We start from the raw sequence: 24,171 nt of genomic DNA, 5'->3' as shown, positions 1-24,171 counted from the left end.
TTATGTTGGTAAGGTCTCCAATTTTCAAAGGAAGCTTTCTTGCCCTTCAAAGCTTCCTTGACTACAGTTGTCAACAAAGCCAGAATCCTCTTGGACTTATTTCTACCTTTTCTCCTCTGGCAAACCATCAAAGATGTTTTGAGGAAAGCCAAATAAGTTTCAATACCACCAGTAAAATTTCTCAAGGGAGCTTTCCACATCCCCAAGTTGTCACTGGATTTTGCCTAATGTGAGATATGAAGTGAATTTGGTGGCTTCCCCTCAGGCAAAATATCTGAGGGATTTCAGTGGAAGTCAAAAGAGTTCCGATGAGGCAAACTTTGTCACTGAGAATCTGTATGTGCTTACCTGACAGTCCCTGGGAAAAGGTAACTTGCCTTATTGAACAAACTGGCTTTCACACATGTTCATTACTGCAAAGAGAAATGATCTCCTTGTGGTGATTTGTTCACCATGAACATTTTTGTGGGGATAAGTGTCAGGTGGTCTGACTAACAGGACTGTGGATTTAGATGTTGTGGCCCCAACACGAAGGCACAAGGCAGATTATTGTGTTACCGGAAAACAACTCTATCAGTTTGAATAAGGATCTGCAATGGGCAAAGTTCTCAATGTATTGCTTATTCTATTGGGCATTGCAGGCCTGAGGGAAACCTAGGAGAACGTCCCATTGGAAGAGCTCCTTACTACAACAAGAACTATCTCCTTGAGGTTTCCTGTTTGCCTTGGCAATACTTATAGGAATAAGGTGTCAGGAGATCTGAGAGGGTTGGGGTCTTGGCTCCAGGCACAAGCTCAAATGTATGGCTGATCCAACTCATGCCTTGCCCTCCCAAGATGCAGGTGTGAGTCATTCCTTGGGGTTACCCAGCATTTCATAGGCCTAAGGTCAGCTTTCCACTTCTTTCTCCTCAAGCCAATCAAGACTGTGAGGAATACTGAGTGGGTTTCCCATTTGTACACACACACACACACACACACACACACACACACACAAACACACCCTCTTGTCTACACTTTTGCCATGACCAGAGGCCCACGATTCATCAGTTCAGCAAAATTCAATATTACCTATTCCGATTGTACTATGTGCAGATACTTAGCAAAACCAAACTGAGTCAACATTATGACCCATTCTTATACCCTACAATTGTTTTTAAAGTTATTTCTGCAAAGCTGTAAGCTAAAATATTGTCAGAAACAGTTCTAGAATATTAGAAATAAAATATGCTTCCTCACACAAGCGGTATTTTTTGGTTATCTCTGCTTCTTGCTAAGTATACCAGCTGTATCACTGAAATCTGGCTTCCAAAAATGTTATCTGGTCTTGGGAGGATTTGATAAACTTTACATTTGAATATTAATTGAAAAATATATGGAATGTGTTTTTCATATGAAATCTTGTGGAGGAAGGGTGTCATATCAGTAACTGGGCATAAGCAGGCTACGGGGAAATTAAATCACCCAACCTCTGACAATGCAGCCCTGAGCCAAAAACACACTGATCTGAACACCAGTGATTCAGAATGATATCTCAGTATAGAAGGACAGCCATGGCCACTGCATATGGTAAACTAATTTGTCCTTAGTCATACAGAACTCAGAACATGAGAAATCACAAACCAAATTGTTGCAAACATGTCAGCTGTTCTGCATGTTCCGGTTGGGAGCAAGGCTTCCTCCTTCTGCCTTCTAGAATGACCAAGAGTAATTTGGCAAAAGCTCTATCTTTCTAAGGTACACTATAGCCAGTGAAGAAAGAGATCCTGAGCATGCACAGAGCAGTTAGTTGAACCCAAACTAAAGTGTATTTCTAGGCACCATGAGGGCCACTAGGATGGTGGCTGGTTTGTGGAGTGAGCCATAGGAGGAGAGACTGAAGGGGTGGATCTTTTCAGACTTGAGAGGAGGAGACTCAGAGGGGACCTGTTAGCAACATACAGGTATGTGAGGGGGTGTCACGTGGAGGTGGGTCATGGCCATTTTTCCCCTGGGGATGAAGGCATCCCAATGGAGCAAAGCTCAGAGAACCAAGATTTAGAGTGGATGCCAGGAAGTATTTAGGACCCCTAGGGCATGGAATGGGCTTCCACAGGAGGTGGTTGAAGTCCCATAAGTGAGAGTGTTCAAGGGTAGGCTGGACGTGCACATGGTCGGCATGTCATGAGTGGAGCCATCTGGAGTCAGAGGTCAGACTAGATGGCCTGGGAGACCCCTTCTGACTCTCTCTGTTTCTATGTTTCTGAGAACCTGCTCATTCAGTAATCATGGGTCCCACCCATCTGGGTGTGACCATCTGGAGATGGGCAAGCCCTCCAGGTATATGCAGCTCCTCCAGCTGGCTAGCCCTTCTCTCCCAACACCACATCATGGGGTCAGGGATGGGTCAGACTCCTCTACCTCTGCTCCTAGCACTTCCAAATCCTGCTTATTCTCAGGATCTGCCTAAACACTGGAGGCAGCTGCTCTAAGATCTTCCCTTTTTATGTCTAGGAGTTTCATTTCTCATGCATCACCCTCTCCATTTGCACAGTCAGTGGCCACACTGGCCCTAAAAGTTGTGCCAAGACCAACTGCCTCTTTTATTCCCAACAGTTCCAAACCTACCATTTTGGTCTTGTTGCTGTTTTCCTGCCCACAAGCTTTTGGTTTCTACAGAAAATCCATATTTTGAATTTGAATGGCACATAGAACAAGAACAGCACCTTGTTTTAAGTGAGGGGAGGTGTCTGGGAGTCTCAGTTTAGCACATGTTGACCTTATTCAAAGTCTCTCAGCCGTACTTCTAAAGAAGAAGCATTCTTTTCTCTAAGCCTATTTCCTTGTTTCAGGTCAGGTTAGTATCTATGGAATAAGAAGCATTTCTCTGCATATGGAGAGCCAAGAAGGTTGGTTTCACATTGGAAGGACGATTGATGGACATATTTGTGGGTGGGCTGGAACGGTCCCCCAGGCCACATTGCCCAGTGCCTTTGAGAGGATCTTGACTTTTCCTGCATGGATCATGAGGCACAGTTAATTTGTGGATGTCACCTGGGTCTCTTTTAGTAAACAAGTCCTCCAAAGTGCCTCTGGCATTCTGTACCCTCGTAGATTTTCCCATGGTTTGTTTGAAAAACTCAAAGCAGGAGATGGTGGGGACTCTCCAAACAGAGGAGTTGTTTCCTGGATGGAACTTTACTTTGAGGAAAGAGGAAATCTCATCATCTGATGGGTTGCTAGCATAGCCACAGCTGTTCTGCCTGGTGTCACTTTTTGTCTTGGCCCTGGTACACAGTTTTGAGAATCTATGGATGGGGATGGAGAAACTGAGCTCATCATTACTAGGTAGCCACATGTTTTTACTTCTGAAGGACTAGGTGTCAGGTAGAGACAGTCTGCTGAGGAATCTACAGGTTGGGTTCTTAGGAATGAAAACTCACTTGAGGCTCTTGCAGTAGGCACAGTCCAGCAGAGGGCCCACTGAGAAGGTCCCCTCCTCTTCCCCATTATGGCCTCTTGGACCACCTGGATCTTTGACAACCTGAACCACCACTCTGGCCCAGGTTACGTGGTGATGAGAAGATGGAGCAGCAGGTGCCACTGTCCACTTGCTCACTAGCTTTTGGCCTGGCAAGCACATGGATGGTAGCAATAATGAGGAAGAGGAGCAAGAGGAGCTGCAGCTCCAGCTGCTGGCATGGTGAAAAGGTAGCTCCACTGACGGATGGAGATCCCCATGGGTCTTTTGCCTTGCAACTTGGATTCTGCCCTGGGTTGGAGACTGGGTTAATTCAGCATGGTTTGTGCAAGTGTTGGGCCATTTCCCCCTCTGATTCCTGCTCATTCAATCACATTTGGAAATTATGGGAGACATTTTGGAGAAATTTCTCCAGGTGATGCACTGCAGTGCTTGTCTTACCTTATGCAGGTAGCCAAGGAGTGCATATGTGTGTATCCTTTATGTTATATCGTTCTATCCCAGGAGTGGGTGTCTTTCTTTGCCGGTCGCAAAAGATGTTTCATCACAGTGCAAGTCTATTCTAATGGGGTAATTTAGACTGAAGTCATTCCAGATGGTAGAACTCCAGTATGGCTCCTGTGACCAGGCCTTTAACATAAAAAGGGGAGACTTGCCAATTCTTAGTTAACAATCTGATCCTTTGCAAAACTGATCAGGGTCTCTGAAACTCCTTAAATGGATCAATTCTGGGTTCCCTCTGAAGAAAAATGCCCAAGGGTGCATTTCCAGAAGCTTCAGGAGAAGTGAACTGTTCTTGGTGAGACCAAGTTTCCCTGGAGGAAGCTGATCTTTCCTCACTTTTATTTGAATGTACAAGTCATATGACATCGTTCCAACAACAAAATATACACACTGATTTTCCCTAGTGATAAAGACTTCCAAAATACACTTATCTGAAATAGTATAATTCTACCTACCATGGAAGAGGTAGGATTCAGACAAGTCAGAACTTCATGGCTAGAGGGAAAGACCCCACAAGTTTTCCTCTCTGTGCATGTGGAACCATCAATTGTTCTTCTAGATGGAATGGGAAGGCCTTCCAGATCGCATGGCACCATTTGGAGCTTCGGTATAGGAGCAACATCCCTCAGTTTCTTCCTTTCCTCCTCTTCTCCTGAACAGCACTTCTTTTTAGCCATCATGAAGTGGACACAATAAACAAAGCCAATTGGAAGCAGCGTGAATAATTTAATCACTCGGTGGGGATTGACCAGAGATGAGAAGATGCGCTTCAGCATCCCCCAAATTAATAAAAAGGCTTTTATGGAACCATAAAAAACAGGCATAATTCAATCATTTCCAAAAGGACACTGACTACGGAGCTTATTAAATGCTCAGTACAGCTGAGGTGCGCACTGGGATAAAACAGACAGCACACTCAGCAACTATGCACAAAAGCATGTTTCCCTCTTTTGCTGACAGGCAGATCACCTGACCCGGACATTTAATAAGCTATATTTACTGATTATATCTCTTTTCACTGACTTGCCCAGTCAGGACACAGTGCTAATGAAGAAAATGATTACACGAGACTCCCAGTAGCTGTGAAGAGAAGCCGCTGTGACAAAACGGGGCAGCTCGTGTCGGAAGCTGCCTTGCAATGTGCCATGGCATCACCTTATCCAGCCCAGCAATGTTGGCATTGACTGCCAGGAACCCCCCTGGAGATTCCGGGGATTCTTCTTGGAGATGTCCTCGTGCAATTCATGCACTCGACGTAAGGAGAAACCTGATGGATGGGCCAGCTGTGGTCGGCGTTCTGTACACACAGTGGCCAAGCAGCTCCTCAAGGGGAACCTGCAACCCGGAGTGCAATAGCACCCCACAGACCATGTTCCCCGACGACTGGAATATTGAGGCAGGTGGCCTCTGGAAAGGGTGGTGACACAGAGCCAACAGGAACAGAACCCTTGGTAGCGTTCTCCTCCATGAATTTGTCAACCCCCTTGGCAAAGGGATGATGAGTGACAGCCCTTCCTCACCCAGCCCAGCCCTTCCCTGGGCGCAATCTCCTTCCCATGATGCACCCAGTGCTGCAGGCGCCTTTCACCAGCATTAGAAGTGCAACCTTACTCAGGCAAGTGCCCTGTTTGCATGTCCCTGCTCCACATGCACCATCTGGATGGGAGATGCAACCCTTACCCCTGGGTTCCCATATGCCATGAGAAAGCACAGAGGGCCATCTAGTCTTATCTCCTGTTTCCCACAGAGACCGAGGACCCTCTGTAAAGCTGTGAGGTGAGATGTTGGAACAACTGAGCTTCCTTGCTAGGACCTCCTTGCACCTAATAATCCAGCACACACTTCCTCAGAGCAGCACTGCCATGGCGGTGATAGACCTACCCTGAACAGACATTCAAGTAAGCACAGCGGGGCAGCTACTGTGGGTTCACATTCACCTACCCCTCAATCTGGCTTGAAACTAGCAGGAGGTAAGAAGGAAGGGCATTGCAGGTTATTTGTTCTCCCCTGCAGAGGAGGGCAGGACAAGCTCCAGTGGAGCCAAGCTCAAGGAACCAAGGTTCAATTTAGATGCCAGGAAATACTTCCTGATGGTTAGGACCCCAAGGGTGTGGAATGGGCTTCCATGAGAGGCCGTTGAGGCCCCATCGGTGCGGGTATTCAAAGACAGGCTAGACATGCACATGGTAGACATGTCATGGGCGGAGCCGGCTAGAGCCAAGGGTCAGACTAGATGGCCTGGGAGGACCCTTTTGACTAAATCTGTTTCTGTTTCTATGCTTTCTAGTTTTCTGAAACGAGTCATGATAACAAGCATGAAAAAGAGGATAAGGAGGTAAAGTGTCTGGTGACAACAGCAGTGGCAAGACGGAAAAGAAGACACATTAAGGAAGTCTTGTCCAAAGGTGTCGTGAGCCAGGTGTCCCTTCCCAATGAAGGCAAGCACGCCAATAGTTGTTCAAAGAGTCTTTATTCCATACAGCTACGAAGTATTCACAAGCTCCGAAACACGCACTCCAGCTAGAAAGTTAACCTCTCGCTCTGACCCCAGTCACCCCAAGCTTTGCTTAAGAAGCCTCTAGGGCCAGTGTCTGGAGGGGGGTGCACTGTGGACATGGGCACACCACTGCTCCTCCCATTGAATCTCCAGTTGGTCCAGCCGGCAAGTCCGTCAATGGGCCCGTGCATCCAAGTCTCCTGAGAAACCCTCCCCAGCCGGTTCTCCATCGGCTTCTTTCCCACAATCAGGAGTGGGAGGGGGCTCAGTGGCTGTCCTTGAAGTGCTTTGATCCAGAGCTGGCTCACTGGGAGGGTTTGGGCAGCCTGAGCCTCACTTGTCTCAACAACTCCAATATTGGAGTGAGAACTCTGAGCTGCTACTGGAACAACTATCAACTCCCCCTCCTCTGAGTCTCAGTCACCATTCCCACCAGAGCCCTCCATCTCTCATGCGCACCTGGGAATCTCATCTGAGCACACACACACACACAACCAAAGGTCCTCAAGAAACTGCATCAACTCTCTCTATGAATTAATCGAATCCTCTTTTAAATGAGTAGCCCTCAGCAAAGTTTTCGGCAACAAATGCCCTAAAATAAGAATGGTGCAGTCGAAAGATGCATTATTTGCACACGCGGCAGATGCGCTGTGGGATGTAAAGGAGGCCCACATGTGCTGCTGCCGCTCGACAGGGTAAGGAAAGAGTGCCTGCCTTAGAATGTGCATCTTAAAAGGGTGGGAGAAACGGTTCACACACCGAAGTAGGAAGTAATGCACACCCACTAGACCATTGCCGTTTGAGCTCCACATTGACTGGGACTATTAATTTGAATTTAAAATAGCTGTTTTTCTCATTACATGCTACATCAACCATATTTTCGAATGTTTGAAAAGCTTGCTAGAAACAAAAATGCTCTTGGCATTGTTCATAAAATCATCTTAGAGGCCTCCTGGGCCTCTTCAGGGCGACTCTGGGTGATGTGGGAGAGATGGATCGGAGCTGGAACCCCACCCAGAACACAGACCGACTGCTGCAACCCACTTCCAGGTTGCAAAAGTGGGGCAGCCCTTTTGCTACCGTTGCTGGGAATTGGGAGGCATTCACAAGAAGAAACGTAATCACAATCATCAGTGGAGGCAGCAGCAGCTCTGGTCTTCTTTTTGTCTCCCTTTTAACTAACACATTCACTCCCCCTTGCAGAGTTAGAAGCCCAGTGTATGCCTGGCAGGTCACCCTACTCTTTGATGCCCCTATAGGAGGGAAGCACAACCTGCAGCTTGGGCAAGTAGATTTTCTACTGTGCCCATAAGTTGTCCTTCATCCTGAGCATGCCACCATGTTCCTTGGCATGTGGTTTCTCCACACACTCTCCCAAAGAACTGTGGGTCTTTGTGAGTGTGTCTGCTCAGTTGGGCATGCCTATGTGTGATCCCTGGCACCTTAAGAGCCAGAATGACATGCAGCCCACAGGGCCTAAAGTGTGGGGCACCCCAGTGCATAGAAATCACGCTATCTATGAAGGTAACATCCTTTCATAAGTTGGTTGGTGCCAGAGCTGGAGCTTCTGCTCCTGCTCCCGCTCTTCTTGTTCCTCCTACGGATCCTTTTCTTCCTCCTCCTCCTGCTTTTCCTGGGGGAAAATGTTGGTTGTCCCCACTGGGCAGGGGAACTCATCATCTGTTCCCTCTAACAGTTGAGGGGTGCTATATCATAGAACAAGCTGGAGAATGTTTGGCTCAACAATACGTCAAGCACTTGGTTTCCTTCTCCTGGGTGCAGAACTTGGCATTTGCCCCTGTTGAGTTCCACTCTGATGTTTTCAGCCCAGCTCTCCACCTATCGGGATCACCTTGACTCTTCTTTATGACTTCTAGGATATTTGCTGTTCTACCCGGTGAGCATCATCAAGCAGCACCTTGGGAGTGGTTTGGGGCAGTATAATGAATTGACTCTACATGTCATCACAACACACATCCCTACCTGACTGGATGTTTGTTTTCATGCGGACTTTCTGTGTAATATCCACTCACTGGCACTTCTTAATTCCATACGGAGGTGAGACGAAGGGTTCTGCCAAATTCTCCTTGCAGAAACAAGGGCGTAGCACCAGACGCAGAGGGTTCCAGATGCGTGTCTCAGTAAAACGAGGACCACAGGTGGTGTTCAGGGTCTAATCCAACAAACTCCGTGCATTCACAGAGATGGCATATTTAGATGCAGACAATGTATTCTCCAAAGCTCACCATGTATTCAGCAATTATACTTTTATAAGGCTGTGATCCAAGATCTCTATGGAAGTGTGAATTATGAACACTGACTGTTTGCCCAATGAGATGATTAATTACAAAATTCAGCGGGATCACAACTTGGGACTAAGACCTGTCTGGAAGTCATGCACCCAATTCCAAATGCATAAGGGGAGGATTTTAGCTGTTGAGGGTGACTGCATCTACTCAGGAATGCTTTTTCTGCTTGGTAGGAGTCCAGGGCCTCAACCTAGAAGTCCAGCAGTGAGACCCAGACAGCTGGGTGGTAGTGCACCCAAGGGGAACTCTTTGGAGGACCTCTGAAGCCCTTCAGCCATGCTGCTGCCAGGGTCCCAGGAGATGTATTGCAGGAACCAGTACAAAGGGATTGGACTCCACAGCATCCACGCTCCTTCGGGCATGGACAACCTGCTACGCAGGCTTAGTCTTAGTTTCTGGACAACTCACCACTCAGATTTCCCTCTGGTATTCATTTCCAGCATAGCCTACCCATTTCTTGGTTCATCTGCTGTCCTGACACTGTATTTTTTAATATGTATATGTCAAAGAGAACTCCTGAAAACAAACATGTGGGAGGCTTGTTCTGATGTATCTTATTGTCTGAGGATTCTTTTTCCCCAAAACGTCTCAGTGAATTTCATGGTCATTGTCCCCCTCCACTCCACAATGTTTGGAACACCTTGCATGATTCTCAGGATTTATTTTGTACCATGCATATTTTATTTTTATTTATTTATTTATTTATTGAAACATTTTTATGCCGCCTCGGGGCGGCTTACAACAATAAATTAAAACCACATAAATTAAAATATACACATTAGAATAATAATAATAACACTTTCAAATTCATTCTTCTAAATTTTCTTCAGCATCTTCTTCTCCTGTTCTCAAAGACCCAAGGGAAAGATGGTATCTCAATCAGAAATTTAACACGCAACTATTATTGACCCAAATGCCTGAGAATTTAGATTGGGTTCTGCACTGAGAATGTTTCTTATCCTCATGCTTAGTCATAATTAGAAATTAGAGTAAACTGATTTTGGGTTTTCACAAATGTTAAAATCCCTCTCCTTCCTATTTCTTTGTGCCTCTTGTACAAATTAATATTTATCCTCTTTATTCTCAGATATGTTATCACACAGGGAGGCTTCCTATCACCTGGTACCTTCCAGAGATTTAGACTTTAGTTCCCAGCCAGCATCACCTGTGTTCAGGAACGCTGGGAGATATAGTCTAAAGTATCTGATGGGCACTGGTTGGGGAAGGCTGATATAAGCAATTCTATCCAAGATCAATTGACTGTGATCCCTGATTGGGTTGGATGGAATTTCATGTGAGATTATTCAAAGAACCATCACCACTACTTGCTCTTGCTACTTGCTCTCATGTATGTCCAACGACATCATCATATAGTTAGGAGGTGTTGTGACATCGCTCCATTCTATGCCTGATCCCTGACTGGCTGGGACTAATCAAGATGGGGGTAACAATGGCAATCAGGGAACAAATGCTGGAGGAAATAATAAGGCACCATTTGCACAATTAAGCGAGGGGCTACCACACTTAAATGGCCATTTTCAATCTGGGAATCAAAGCTAGTGAGTATGTGGCACACTCTTAACACCAATGCAGTTCCAGAAGTCTATTATGTAAATATCTGACTCCCCTGTAGGCAAGAAATGTCTTGGCCTATTTCAGGTTCAACATGCATCTTCACTGCAATTATTTCTTGCTTGCTTTATCTGCTCTCCTAATCTGCTCAGTCCTCCCACTTAACATATCCTTTGAACTTTCTGAATGTCTTCTGCTGATCCTTATTATCTTTTGCTTAACCATAGCATTGTCTTCTCTATTCTTCCCCACTTTTTTTAATGCTACAAAGATTTTGCTGGAATGAATACCGTCTGCACTCATCTGCCAATTAGATACAGAACTTCCTATTATTTTTTGTCTCCTCTCTAATAGTAGATTTTCAGCACTGCTGTTGTTATCATTTTACTTCTTTCAAATTATTCCATATATTAGACTCCCCAAATCAATCTCTTTAAGAAAAGTTGCATTAACTTTTTGGAGATTCTATTTTCACATCTACCCTGAGGAATATTTTCATATCTGAATATATTATGATCAGAAGCCAATCCTTAGCACTTCAGTATTTCTGTGGTACTTGTCATAACTTGGACTCATTTGTTGAAGTTAGCTATGGAGCAGCTGCTGAGTACACCAAAGAAAGCATTCAGAGGCTGGCTGGTCCTTCTTGGTAGCACACCCAGTCATGATCAATGTCCTGGGACAAGTTTTAGGTATTTTGCAATACTTCTGCACCATTTCTCTAAAACAAGCAAAAACTCAAAGCAATTCGCAAGTAAAGACATGATGAAATACAATAAAATCAAACAATTGGACAGTAGAGAGGAAGAGGAAAAAGGTGGGGCATGAATGCAGTGGAATATCAACAAAAGCAACAAGATATCCCATTCAACTAATCAAACAATGGCGACACAGCAAGGGGAATGGCCAGCCAAACAAACAGGCTGTTAGCAGAAACAGTCCACACCAGGCCTTCAAAGAAAAACAATCAAATGCTCATTGTTCATGGTGGCTTCAGCAATGGAGAAGACCTCTTGGAATATTTGCCCTTGCTAGCAGGCATATTTTTTTCCCTGTGCATGGGCACTGCTTGTGGATTTCCCAGAGGGATCTGATTGATCTCTGTCGGGAAAAGAATGCTATCAGAGAATGAAACTTTAGTGAACACATTTTGCTATGGTGGATGTGCCTGTGGGTATTTTAACCCCTTTTGGTGGGAGTAGTTGGGATTTTAAGATGAACTTGCAGTATTTCTTGACTCTCCCTCCTTCCAGATTGCCATAATCCTGAAATGAACCCAGGGTTCCCTTGCTTAAACTGAAGTAAATAAACCAATCACACACAATCTGGACCTTGGAGCTTCCAACAGCACCACAACTGACAACACAGAAGGACACTGTAGCAACTAGCCATCAAAACCTACAAGCACTCCCAAAGCTCTCCATTGCCGTGTCCTTTGTCCAAGAGAGACAGTGATCTGTTTGTTTATTCCACATGTTTTTACCCCACTGCTCTACCAAAGCATCTCCTGGAATGGTTTGCAAATAAGTTTGACAGTCCCTTTCCAAAGGTTTGCAACATCACGCAAGGAAAGGGATATGGGTGGGGGAAGGAAGAGGTGAAAAGCAAGGCAGACTTTCAACAGGGATGGTGGAATGGACCTTTTTGCCTTCTCCTCTTCCCACATGACACGCTGCTGGTGAGAGAAAAATGGCCATGGCAAAGTCTTAGAATGGGCAACGACAAACACCACGAGGCAGAGAAGGCCAGGGCAGGTGAGGAGGAGGAGGAGGAGGAGGAGGAGGAGGAGGAGGAGGAGGAGGAGGAAAATCACAATGCCTTGCAAGGTCATTGGCCATGGGCACCCTTCACGATCAGTGCCGGAGAACAATGGCTCTTTACATGCCCGACAGATGACCTTTTATCCCCACTGTGACTCCATTCCCCACAACCATACACACGAGGAGATGGCTGGCAGAGCATTAATATACATACGTATTGATCGCACTCCTTCCTCAGTTAGCAAGGTGATAGAAATGTCTGATTCCGCGAGGCCACGGGTAGCAGCAATGTTTCAACGTGTGGTCTGTTTATGCTTACTCTATGACTATCTGGGGAACAATGAAAATGATTTGAGTTGTGTGAGTCTGTCCCATTCGCTATGTGTCAAGAAGTAATATGAATCAAAGAGTCACTCCGTTAATTGATGGTGATGGCTATTTCTGGGGTGGGAGGGAACCCAAAGCTAATGCAGTGATGGAATTGATGCTGAGCAATTGTGCAGTTCTTGCTCCTGAATTTGAGAGCATATTCTTGTTGGACTTGGCAGGACTCAAATTACCTTTTGGACAGCTCAAGACGTTACTTAAGCTGTACTGCCGTGTGCATTTGAACAGCTAACAGGCAATAACAGCATTCCTATGAAACTAATTCCTGTAACTTTGAGTTTGTCTGATGATTCCGTCACCTTAATTCCTGGCTCATATACTATGTCACTTTGCATTCCAGGATTTTGCAGGAACGGCAATTTCAGCAGCAGAGAATGGGAAATATCAACACTGAACAAATTAGAATGGTTGACTCTCTATTCCGAGGTGCACATTACAAAGCATCTAAGAGCATTGCATACATTCTAACCATGGAGAAGCCTTCCAAACATTTCAATCTCCCTCAAGGAAGATCCCCATGGACATTCAGTGGAGGCTGTGAATGCCCTAGCAGGCACTCCAGGTGTGCCAGTAACCAGTCCATCTCTATGGGATCTGGCAAGGGTTCGGGTCTGAAAATGGAAGTAAATGGAGGTAAAGCTGCACACATTTAATGGACGGGCAACTGTTCCTTCCACTTACTTCCCCATCTCTAACTTCATACAAATTGAAAGGCTGGCAGTGCAGAGGAGAGACCTTTGAGCAACAGGAGGGACTACTCTAAGAAGGCATTACAAAAGGGAATGAGCCAATAACTCTCCTTTCTGGACTTGTTGCAGGCTCAGAAAGGTGTCAGAAGGAAGGAAGACACTCACAAGTGCTACTTCATCTCATACTCAGAGTCAATCTGCCAAGTCTACACCCTTTGGAGAAGGTGGTTCCTTTGCGTGTTCCCTTTTAGTGCTTTTGAATTGTGCAAATGGGTTTCTCCTTGGAGTTACTGTAAGTTCCCCCTGGTCTTTTGCACCCATGTGCAAATTAGTCTACATGTAGTCTCACCATGTCAGTTTTCGTGCACAGCACCCAATCTGGTAAGGTGTTGTGGTCGACAGTCAAAGCGCACAAGGAAACTGACAAGTCTAAACACATCAAATAGCTGAATCTGCAATACTGCACATTCTTTTAAAAAACAGGGCCTTTTTAAATTTTAAAAAAGGACCACATTTGTGCAAATGTCAGGACACACACACACACACACACACTCACAATTCAGAAAAGGAATGAAATCTACCTGTGCCAAACCAGAAACAGTCATGGAGTTGATCCCATAATTGCAAGCCTTATACATCCCTAGCTGAGAGTGAATATGTCTAGAATTGATGAATTCATTGGGCTCGGCATATGCTTTGGATTCCCTTGGGACCAGTATAAGCCAGAGCCATGGACAATTGCAGAGACAAGGGGAGAGTGAGCCAAAGAAAGCAACTATTTAAATTTTCCTGGGCTCTGCGAAGGGGTGGAGGAAACACAGGAAGAAAAATGAAGTGGAGCAGAGGAAAGCAGAATGAAGATTTAGGAAAATGACAAGGAAGATGCAAGTGGAGGAAGAAATGAGGAAGGCAAAGGAACTGAGGAAGGATTAAAAGAGGAGGAATTTCTGAGTTTCAGAAAAGATTGAGAGGGAGGACACTCCAAAATAAGAATGTGGATTTAAGAAGAAAGAATGGGACAAAAAGGAAGAAATCCAGAGAGCAGGGAAACAGGTAACTGGCCACACAAAGCCTGGTCTTGGGAATCATTCCACAAAAGAAAGGCAAGTAAGAGGAGAGGGAAGGAGGAGAAAGTCCTCACCTTCATCAGAAGGAACCCAAACTGGACAGGCAAGTCCTGCAGCAGCTTTGTGGTTAGGACATAGGCAATAGTTATACCCCTGACCAGGTCTCCCCTACAGAATCCATCAGAGTAACTAGGCAAATGGTATGTAGCCCGTACATCAGCTTATCACCCCTGCAAAAACATGTTCTACTTCACTAGCCAGAACTCAGGGAGGCCAGAGAAAGAAGGGCATCTGAGGAAGTCTTGAGCTGGTTCTGCAGAGGAAGAATCTTGACCTCACAGTTTTCACCTATCTTCCTTTCCCCACTATAACAACAGCCAAAATCTTCGTCTGAGGACTTCTACCCACCTTAAAGATCCCATGCTCTAACACAGACCAGTGAAATGCTGCCACCTTCTAAATGGAGTTTGGCCCCTGACATTTCCAATGGAAGAAGGCGGTTTGATATGTTTGACTGTCCACCACTGATGTTTGTTCCCATATTGGTGTATCTGAAAGGAAAAGTTCTACACAGTTTCCATCAGTCTTGAACACAGAAGCTGAGGGGGGTTGAAGGACAAAGCACTTGGGGGACACCTGGATGAAGAAAGCAGATTTAACCCTTTTCAAAACCAAATTACCTAATCATTATCTACATACATTTTGTAGTCATGGATTTCAAAATGCAATTGGTCTCTCTAATTTGATTTCCACTCCTGGAATGAAATATCCTTGTCATCTTGACTCAAAGGTCACAATGAAGCATAGCAGCAGAAGGGTTAGGAATCCTTGGTCTAAGCGCGTTACAGGTCTTTACCAACTTTTCTCAGGAGAGAACAGAGAGCTATTGTAGACACGGAGAGCCTGAATGCTCAATGGAGCTTCCTTCTCCTCCTCCTCAATTTTCTTTTTGTCTTAAAGCTTTTCAACAACAACAAAATGAAACAGAAAATATCTGTCTCACTTTTAGGCCCTAAGCAAGCAGCAGTCCTGAAAAAATCCCAAAGGAGGAAACTCAGGCTGTCTTCTGGAGGGCTTTCCAAGAAACCCAAGAGCAGAGCTGCTTCAGGGATGAAACAGGGGAAAATAAAGAGTTCACAAGCTACTCACCACTCCCAACATCTCTAGGAAAGTCCCATAAAAGTAATACCCTTTCCTTCAAGGAAATGAAGTGGTTGCACCATGAAAGGTTTTAAACTCACTCAGTCTATCCAGCTAATTCCAACAAGATTTGGAACATTTTATCCAAGTTCTGCACACCAGCATCTTACTCTCAGAGTTCTCAGCAATCCCAAGAAAGCTCACATTTACACTGAACTGAGATGGGCAGTCTGTGGAGAAAAGGCATCTGATGAAGGATCTCCCAGTTCTGCAGGAGGTGGCTTGTTTGAGATTGATGGACTTCCTGACCACTTCCAAATGGTCCAATTCAAGTCCCCTCCCCAACTCTAAGAAGGTTTGCATACTAAAACAAAAATGAAAATCAACACAAGAAAATGCTAAAGAAATTTGCTGGAATTGTGTTATTTGCATAAATTTATGCAATGCAGACAATTTACTGCATTTTTCATGTTTTATTTATTTGTTTATTTATTTAATTATTTGGGGAACTTCTATGCTGCCCCATTTGCCGAAGCCTCAGGGCGGCTCACAATCATAAATAAATAATATAAAACAATATAATTTAACAGTATAAATTAAGCTGCCCTGGCCAAATAATAAAATAAATAAATAATATTGACAATTAAAATAACGTTTGAATAAAAAGGTCTTCGCCTGGTGCTGAAAAACAAATAACGGCAGCGCCAGGCGGTCCTTTCTGGGGAGCGCATTCCATAGATGTTTTGCACAGGTTGACTCCCAACTCTCACCATGGAGCTGCTGCCAGCCAAGGACTAGCAAAACAGGATCCGGAGGAACAAATCTTGGAAATCCCCTGGATTCCTCACATATCCTAACATGCTTCCTCTGAACACTGGATGGGGCTCTGGTGGCATTACTTGCATCCGTTCCCACTTACGACCAGAAAGTTGCTGCTGTTCCTGCTGCTCCTGTTTCTTCTACCCTGGCTTGTTATTGCCCTTGGGACATCTGGCTAATGTTCCCTTTGGAACGGTAATTAAACTTTACTGCTATCCGGTGAGTCTGGTCTTGGCTATGCCTGCAACCTCCCTGTGGAAAAACCATGCTTGTCCAGAAAAGTGTGCTTCTCTTTTGGCTCGCTGTTAGGTTTACATTTGCATAATAATGAAATAAACTTAGTTGAAGGCATCGGTGCAGCAAAGGGCCACTAGGATGGCAGCTGGTTTGCAGGGGAAGCCAGGTGAGGAGAGACCGAGGAGCTGGGACTTTTCAGATTCGAGAGGAGGAGACTCAAAGGGGACCTGATAGCAACATACAGGTACATAAGGGGGTGCCATGCAGAGGTGGGTCATGTCCTTTTCTCCCCTGCATTGGAGGGCAGTGCGCGTTCCAATGGGGCAAAGCTCAGGGAACCAAGGTTCAATTTGGATGCCAGGAAGTACTTCCTGTCAGTCAGGACCCCGAGGGTGTGGGATGGGCTTCCATAGGAGGTGGTTGAAGCCCCATCGGTGAGGGTGTTTAAGGATAGGCTGGATGTGCACATGGTGGGCATGTCATAAGTGGAGCTGACTGGAGCCTTGGGACAGACTAGATCTAGAGTCTGACTCACTCCATTTCTGTGTTTCTATGAAGTAGAACAGTGGGGCCCTAGTGAACGATAGTTGCCAGGGGAGCAACAGCAGCTGACAGTTATGCTGTTCTTGCCGGACATACAGGAAATTGGGCCCTGGACTCAACAGAGGTCCCATGGAATAGTAGGGTAGAAAGGGGCCAGAAGGCCATCGGGTCCAGCCCCCTGCTGTTTCAGGTCTCCAATTCACACCACCCCACTCAGAGGGCTGTCCAGTTGCACCTTGAATGTCTCCAGTGTGGGAGAGCCCAGGACCAGCTGGAGTGATCTATCACGTCTCTCTTTGATGAGTCTGTGCCCCCCAGATTTTGACTTTCCACCAGAACTGGATTACATCAGGTATAATCCCTTGCTCTGTAGGCTTTAGACCAATCGAGCAGTATTTTAAATCATCCAGAGAGCTTTGGCTGTGGGGTAGGATAGAAATATTTTAGTAGTAGTAGTTCCAAGTTTGTATTCCACCAGCTTGAATGCATCAGCTCCTCCCCAGGTGTTCTTAAAGACCGGATGCAGAGAAGGAGGTTATCTCCTACAGGTCTGATAAGCTTTTATACTGTGAATACCTGTTTGCAGGTGTATTCCTTTCCTTCTGAATCACTTGACATTGCACTAAATTCCATGGGATCCTGATGGGACCTATGATAGAAAACCACTGGGAGAGAAGGGGTACCGTGTCACCTGACATATGTACAATCCAAATAGAGAAGACGGAGAAGCCAATGGGTGAGTTGTTTTGCCCATGGGTGATATGAATGTAATTCCCTTTGTCCCCTGTATGTATCTATATCTATACTTAGGTATATCTTGTGTGAGTGAGAGAGAGAGAAAATAGGTTGCACGGTGAGTAGGAAACCATGCAAGGACTTTCCCGAAGTTGATAATTAAACTACCACAAGAGGCAGAATTTGATCCAATGTCTACAATAATTGGCGAGCTTCAAATACAATGTCCTCTTTTCCGTAGCACTGAAAGTATTCGTTATTTCACAAATTTCTGACCTTGAGTATCTCTCAGGCCTGACTTTCAGTAGTCTTTTTGCCATTTCAGCAAAAGATGGTGACATTCTTCTCAACCTTTCTTGCTAAAGTAATGGCTAGCATTGATGGACAGCTTTTAATAAGGCACTTTCTTCCTCCTTGGAGGTGCCTTTGTTTCCAAAGAAAGTTCAGCAAAAGATGGGGATGTCAGAACATGGTTCAGACAAAGCTCGGCAAGGATTTCAGCAAGAAGCGTAAGTCTGAGAGGGAATGCTATCGAGTCTGCGACATCAGAAAGGGCTTCAGCATGGGGAGGAGAGCAGTTTAGGTCAAAGATACCAATGTGGGTGACTACAAATTAGTCATTAACACATTGAGATTGAAAAGCAAAAACGGGAATTGAAGTTCTAGCACTGATGCATTCAGAAGTAGTCTCCTGAAGGAGTTGTTAGGAATGAAGTGCCTTATTGGGTCAAAAAGAATTTGCATGCATTCATTAAATATCTCACTCTTGCTGTCTGGCTCTTGCTCTCCCCCCCGCCCCATTCCCCGCCCCTGTGTGTGTGTGTGCGTGTGTGCGTGTGTGTGTAATTTGGATGCCCCAGGGTGCATTATTATGCTATTAGAGCAGCACACTTCCCTGTAACACCAGGGAAATAGTATGCAATAGGTCACTGTAGTTGCCACTACTGTTAGGCGCTCCTAGGATTCACCTTGGAAACTCAGGATCTACTTTTGGGATCTAACCTAGTGAATTGCACTGGATTCAGGCGCCCTCAGGCATCTAAGACCTAGTCAGACATCGAATGGAATACAACAGTGCAGCCGCAGCCATTTCTGATCAGCCAACAGTGTGACCAGGGCTGGCCAGGGCTGATGGGAACACTTAGAATCTGGACTTCTGACTCGGATAAATGCTGCATATCTTTTGTTTTCCTGCAACATCAGCCTCAATATTTCATCAAATGCCCCAAGAGCACAGAATCCATAGGGACCCAAACATGTGTCCTAGAGTTTGTTTATTTATTTAAAACATTTCTATGCCGCCCCCATCACAACAAAGCCTCGGGGCGGCTCACAACAAAAACAAAAACAAACAAAATCATATAAAAAATTGTACACTAAAAATATTAAAACCCAGTGCATCTCGGCTTAAAGTTTTTTTAAAATCCTCCATAATAAATTAACAATTAAAATAAGTTTTAAATAAAAAGGTCTTAGCCTGGCGCCAAAAAACAAATAACGATGGCCCCAGGCGGACCTCTCTGGGGAGCGCATTCCATAGGTGGGGCACCACCGCAGAGAAAGCCCTCCTCCGGGTACCCACCCTCCTAATATCATTCACGGAGGGTTCCCGGAGAAGGGCCTCTGTTGCTGATCTCAAGGGGCGGGAGGACAGATATGAACACAAGCGCAGAGTTGCCTAATTAAAAGCAGCAAGCAAGGCACACCTGAAAAGCAGACCTTGCCATGGGATTCCAATGGCAGATAATGTGCACTTTTTCTAGGTGATTCCAGACTCATCCATAACTTCTCATTCCCTTTGGAATTCCTAAACTTCTTTTTCTTTTAAATGTGTGTATATGATCAAGATGGGCATTTATGGAATGCACTCCTCAGAGAGGTCTGCCTGGCGCCGTCATTATTTGTTTTTTGGTGCCAGGCCAAGACCTTTTTATTTAAATGCTATTTTAATAATTGTTGACATTATTTATTGGTTTTAAAATATATAGCCAGGATGTATCCAGAGTTTATACGTATGTATTTCTATATGTATTTATTTATGATGTTGGAAGCCATCCCAAGGCTTATGTGAATGGGACGGCATACAAAAATCCCAAATAAATAAATAAATGTCTTTATCGCGGTCATGAGCCCATAAGACTGGTCCACACTCATGGGCCAGGTTCATACTGTTTGAGGAGGACAAACAGTTCCATTTCTTGCAAGCACCAGGTTTGATCCTGATCCTGCAGGTCTTTGAGGAAGGTACAGATTTGGGAAATGCACCAAAATAATCAATGGGAGAAGAATGTGCACATTCCAAGGATGTGTTCAGCAGGTGCCTGCATTTGGAATGATGTGAATGGGAGTTAACACGGAATTTTCTGTGAAAAGAAAAGCAAGCAGAGGGGAAACCCTTCACTCTTTGGGGTTGAGCTGGGATGAGCTTTGAAATGGAATTCAGAGAAGTTTTTGGAGTCTGCACTCTGGGGGTAGGTAGAACTGAAGACAAAGGAGGTGGGACCAAAGGAAATAAGGGATGGGGTTAAAATAGCAGGAGGAAGGAAGGAGGATGGGAGGAAACCAGTACATTTTAAAGGACTTCCATCCAGGGATTAAGCACTAGGAAAGGCATTTGAATGCTTTACAGTGAGGTCAAATCTGCACAGAAGCTGGGAAACCAGCACAATGATCAGAGGCTGGAAATGAGGTGGAGCCAGGGGTAGAGGGTGTGGCCAGCCGCAGAACCCATGGATTTTCCCCCAACAAGGAGGGAAAGATTTGCAATTCCTCATCTTGCTTTGAAAGTTAAGAACTCTGCAGCTCATTGGCATTTTGTAATTGCCATCTCTTTGTTTTGAGGTCATTTTTGTGCCTCTGTTTTAATTATTTTAGTGTCTTTCATTTATGTGCACCAACCTGAGTTTTGCTGATATAAGAATTTCAGCTGTAATACACAAATAACAGCATGGTTTTATGGGTGGTAAACTCTTGTCCAGCCAACCATGGGAAATGGTGGAACCTGGACCGTGACCTTGGAAAAGCTTTCTGAGGACACAAGAGGGACTCTGTTATTGGGCACCACCTACACCAAGAGCTGGCACTGTTCTTCTGGGCAGGCTGAAGCCACAAAGATGAAAGGCATCTTTGGGGCAGGTGATGTTGGGCATTCTGGGAGAAACGACTCAAGGGGTAAGATATTTCAGGCTTCTACCAAATCTAGTTTCCCATATCCCCATAATGTCATTTTCCAATCCTGAATGCAAGCATAACCAGTTGAATACATCTGAATACTTGTAAACACACACAAAACACGTGATCACTTTTCAAGCAGGGGGGCGGGAAGTCACACTTCAAAAACATACACAAGAAATGCGCATTTCCTAAGTGAGAATTCACAGTGTTTTCCTGTTGAAATGAGTCAAGAACTAAATCAAAACCAAGAAATGGAAGTGAGAGAAAATTTGCTTGAAAGAAGTAATATGGGTAAGTTTTGGCAAGCTCAAAGATTTCTGGGTCTTCCTTTCTTACAAAGATTAGCTTGGGCATTTTGTTTATTTTTCAAAGACATTTCCTAAACATTACAAGAAATTAATGCACCTCTTGCATGTGAATGGAACTGACAGGTTCTAATAATAACGTCTGGATTTCTTTGAAGTCTAAAAGTGCTTTGCCATAATGGATCTGTTTGGGGTGCTTCCATCTCTGCTGTTACAATTTGGGCCCCCGTGACTCTCCATCTGTCCACAACACACCCCACAGAAGTTTCTATGGTGCACCAGATTTGAACCCCCTCAAGCTACTGAAGCGATCTAAAACTGCAATTAAAGACTTTTGCATGGCTGTGTTCTGCCTGTGTCACAACGGCTTTTTTGTGGAATGTGTCTGCAGGGCCACTTCCATCCAGATGTCTATGTCATGGATCTGCCTTTGTTATGGAATTCAATCATATCTTCTGGCTGAGCGGAACTCTCAGAGCATCTCTTGCAGATAAATATTGGCCAACATAGTGCAGAAATTGAACAAAAAGTATCTGTTGGACAAATAGAAAGCAATCTGATGGAAGGACACTTACCATTATGTCGTTTCAGAAGAGATGTGTGAATGGGGAGCATAGCGGAGTGGCAGAACATAAGTTCCTAGGGTCGTGTTTCCTGGCATTTCCAGTGAAACTGCCTTGTTGTCCTTGTAGCAGAGAAAAAAAACCCAGAAGTAGCTGTGCAGCAGAAGACCTTTGTCTGAGACACACACCCTCTGCCTTGAGCATAAACTAAACGAGTTAAATCTCAAGTCTACAGCCAAATATGGCCTATATGGGACCTCCCTCCAGCCCTTCAAGATCCACTTCCTTTGCTCCCCAAATCCAATCATCGGATGTTTTCCTGGCTTGCGCCATTCCCTCACCCCTCAAATTATGGAAGGTTGAGATAGCTTTCTTGTGGCTTAGTTACTGGCATTAAGAGATCTGTGATATGAACCCATGGCTCCTAGACACTGGTTGAAAGGTGAAGTTATGGTCTGGCCCCATAGCTTGGATGCTGGAAAACAGTGCTCTGACCTCAGAGGTGGGAAGCGAAGCACGGGTCTCTCTCCCCTGCCCACTCATGGCTGGTGCAGGAAGGACCATGATGACTGCTCTCCAAGGCTGGGAAAGCCACTGGGAAGGAGGCAACTGTGGACGGGAGGACATCAAGGTCGCCATGGTGAGCATTCAAGGGCTTTCACTCATCTTGGTTGGATTGCACCCTCACACTAAAATGTGCAGCTGTGACCTCATTTTGTCTTTGACCTGCCACTGGAATGTTGTACCCCACTCCCTCCAACAGCTTTTAAAATATTGAATTTAGATTTCAGGTTGAAAGAGATTAAATACTCGGGAACATTTCCTTGAACTGAGTGTGCCGTTGAATATATCTTATGATATCTCCAACCCTCTTTCTTATGATATCTACCACCCCATCTCATTATTATGATAAAGAGTTAGGTAAAAACTTCAGAAGAGTTCTGCTTAGCTCTATACTGATGAATACTGTTTCTGAACTTCTGGTTGGGGTGGGATCCACCCATACTCCTCCCAAGGTATGAATTCCCAAGTCCATGCATACAGCTGGAGGCAAATCCCCACAAATTGCGCTTTTATGTAGAAGAAGCTTGTTGACTTGCTTGAATGCTTGTGTTCTGGGTTGACCCCTCATTTGCCTTTCCTGTCTCTTTTTTGCCTCTATTGTGAATAATAATAATAATAATAATAATAATAATAATAATAATAATAATAGAATGATGGGTGGTCAAATTTATGCCCAAGTATTTTTCTGCAAAGGAAAAGCTATGGCACATCTAGCCAGCATGCTAAAAAGCAGAAACATCACCCTGCCAACAAAAGTGCATATAGTCAAGGCTGTGGTTTTCCCAGTTGCAATGTATGGCTGTGAAAGCTGGACCATAAGGAAGGCTGAGCGCCAAAGGATTGAGGGCTTTGAATTGTGGTGCTGGAGGAGACTCCTGCGAGTCCCTCGGACCACAAGGCGATCAAACCGGTCAGTCCTAGAGGAGATCAACCCTGACTGCTCTTCAGAAGGCCGGATCCTGAAGATGAAGCTCAAATGCTTTGGCCACCTAATGAGAAGGAAGGACTCCCTGGAGAAGAGCCTGATGCTGGGAACAGTAGATGGCAAAAGAAGGAGGGGACGGCAGAGGGTGAGGTGGCTGGATGGAGTCACTGAAGCAGTTGGTGTGAGCTTGGGTGGACACCGACTCCGGGGGATGGAGGAGGACAGGAAGGCCTGGAGGAATGTTGTCCACGGGGTCGCGATGGGTTGGATGCAAATTCGCAACTAACAACAACAACCATTTTTTCTGCAAATGCAGAGAGTTCTATGTACAGCAAGTGGATGAGCAACATCCCCTGGTGGAATGGTTGGCAATTAGTCCCCTAAGCCTGCAGGGAGAACACCCTCCATGGAGGCACCTGAGGAAGGAAGCTGTGAACCATTTTCATCACTTTTTACTGCCAGGAGGCTTACAAATGAACGAACAGCTGAGCCTTGAAGTCTTTGGCTTTGCTCTTGTTTCTAACTCCAAGTTTTAGTCAACTCTTCCCAGCTTTGCAGATCTAACAGCATTGCTAGATCCTCCAGAATTAGGGAAAAATCCACTGTTAGACCTAAGAATCACTTGTGAGAAGGTGGCAAATATCCGCGGCATTCCAAGATGGAGAAGTTCTATCTATTCAGCATGTCCCATCATGATAGAGGAGCTTTCCTCCAAACAGTGTCTTCCAGATCATATGGATTCATCCCCACCCCGACACCCATCAGCCCCAGCCAGAAGGACAATGTGTAGGGACCCTGGAAATTCCACTTCAATTTCATTTATGTATTTATTGCATTTTTATACTTCCCAATAACCAGAAACTTCCTGGCTGGTTCACACACACATATACTCACACACACGAACAGCCCAAAACATCTGGA

This window comes from Varanus komodoensis, unplaced genomic scaffold (assembly GCF_004798865.1).
Source record: "Varanus komodoensis strain SLA01 unplaced genomic scaffold, ASM479886v1 scaffold22, whole genome shotgun sequence".
Lineage (NCBI taxonomy): Eukaryota > Metazoa > Chordata > Lepidosauria > Squamata > Varanidae > Varanus > Varanus komodoensis.
Note: the sequence above shows the minus strand (reverse complement) of the source record.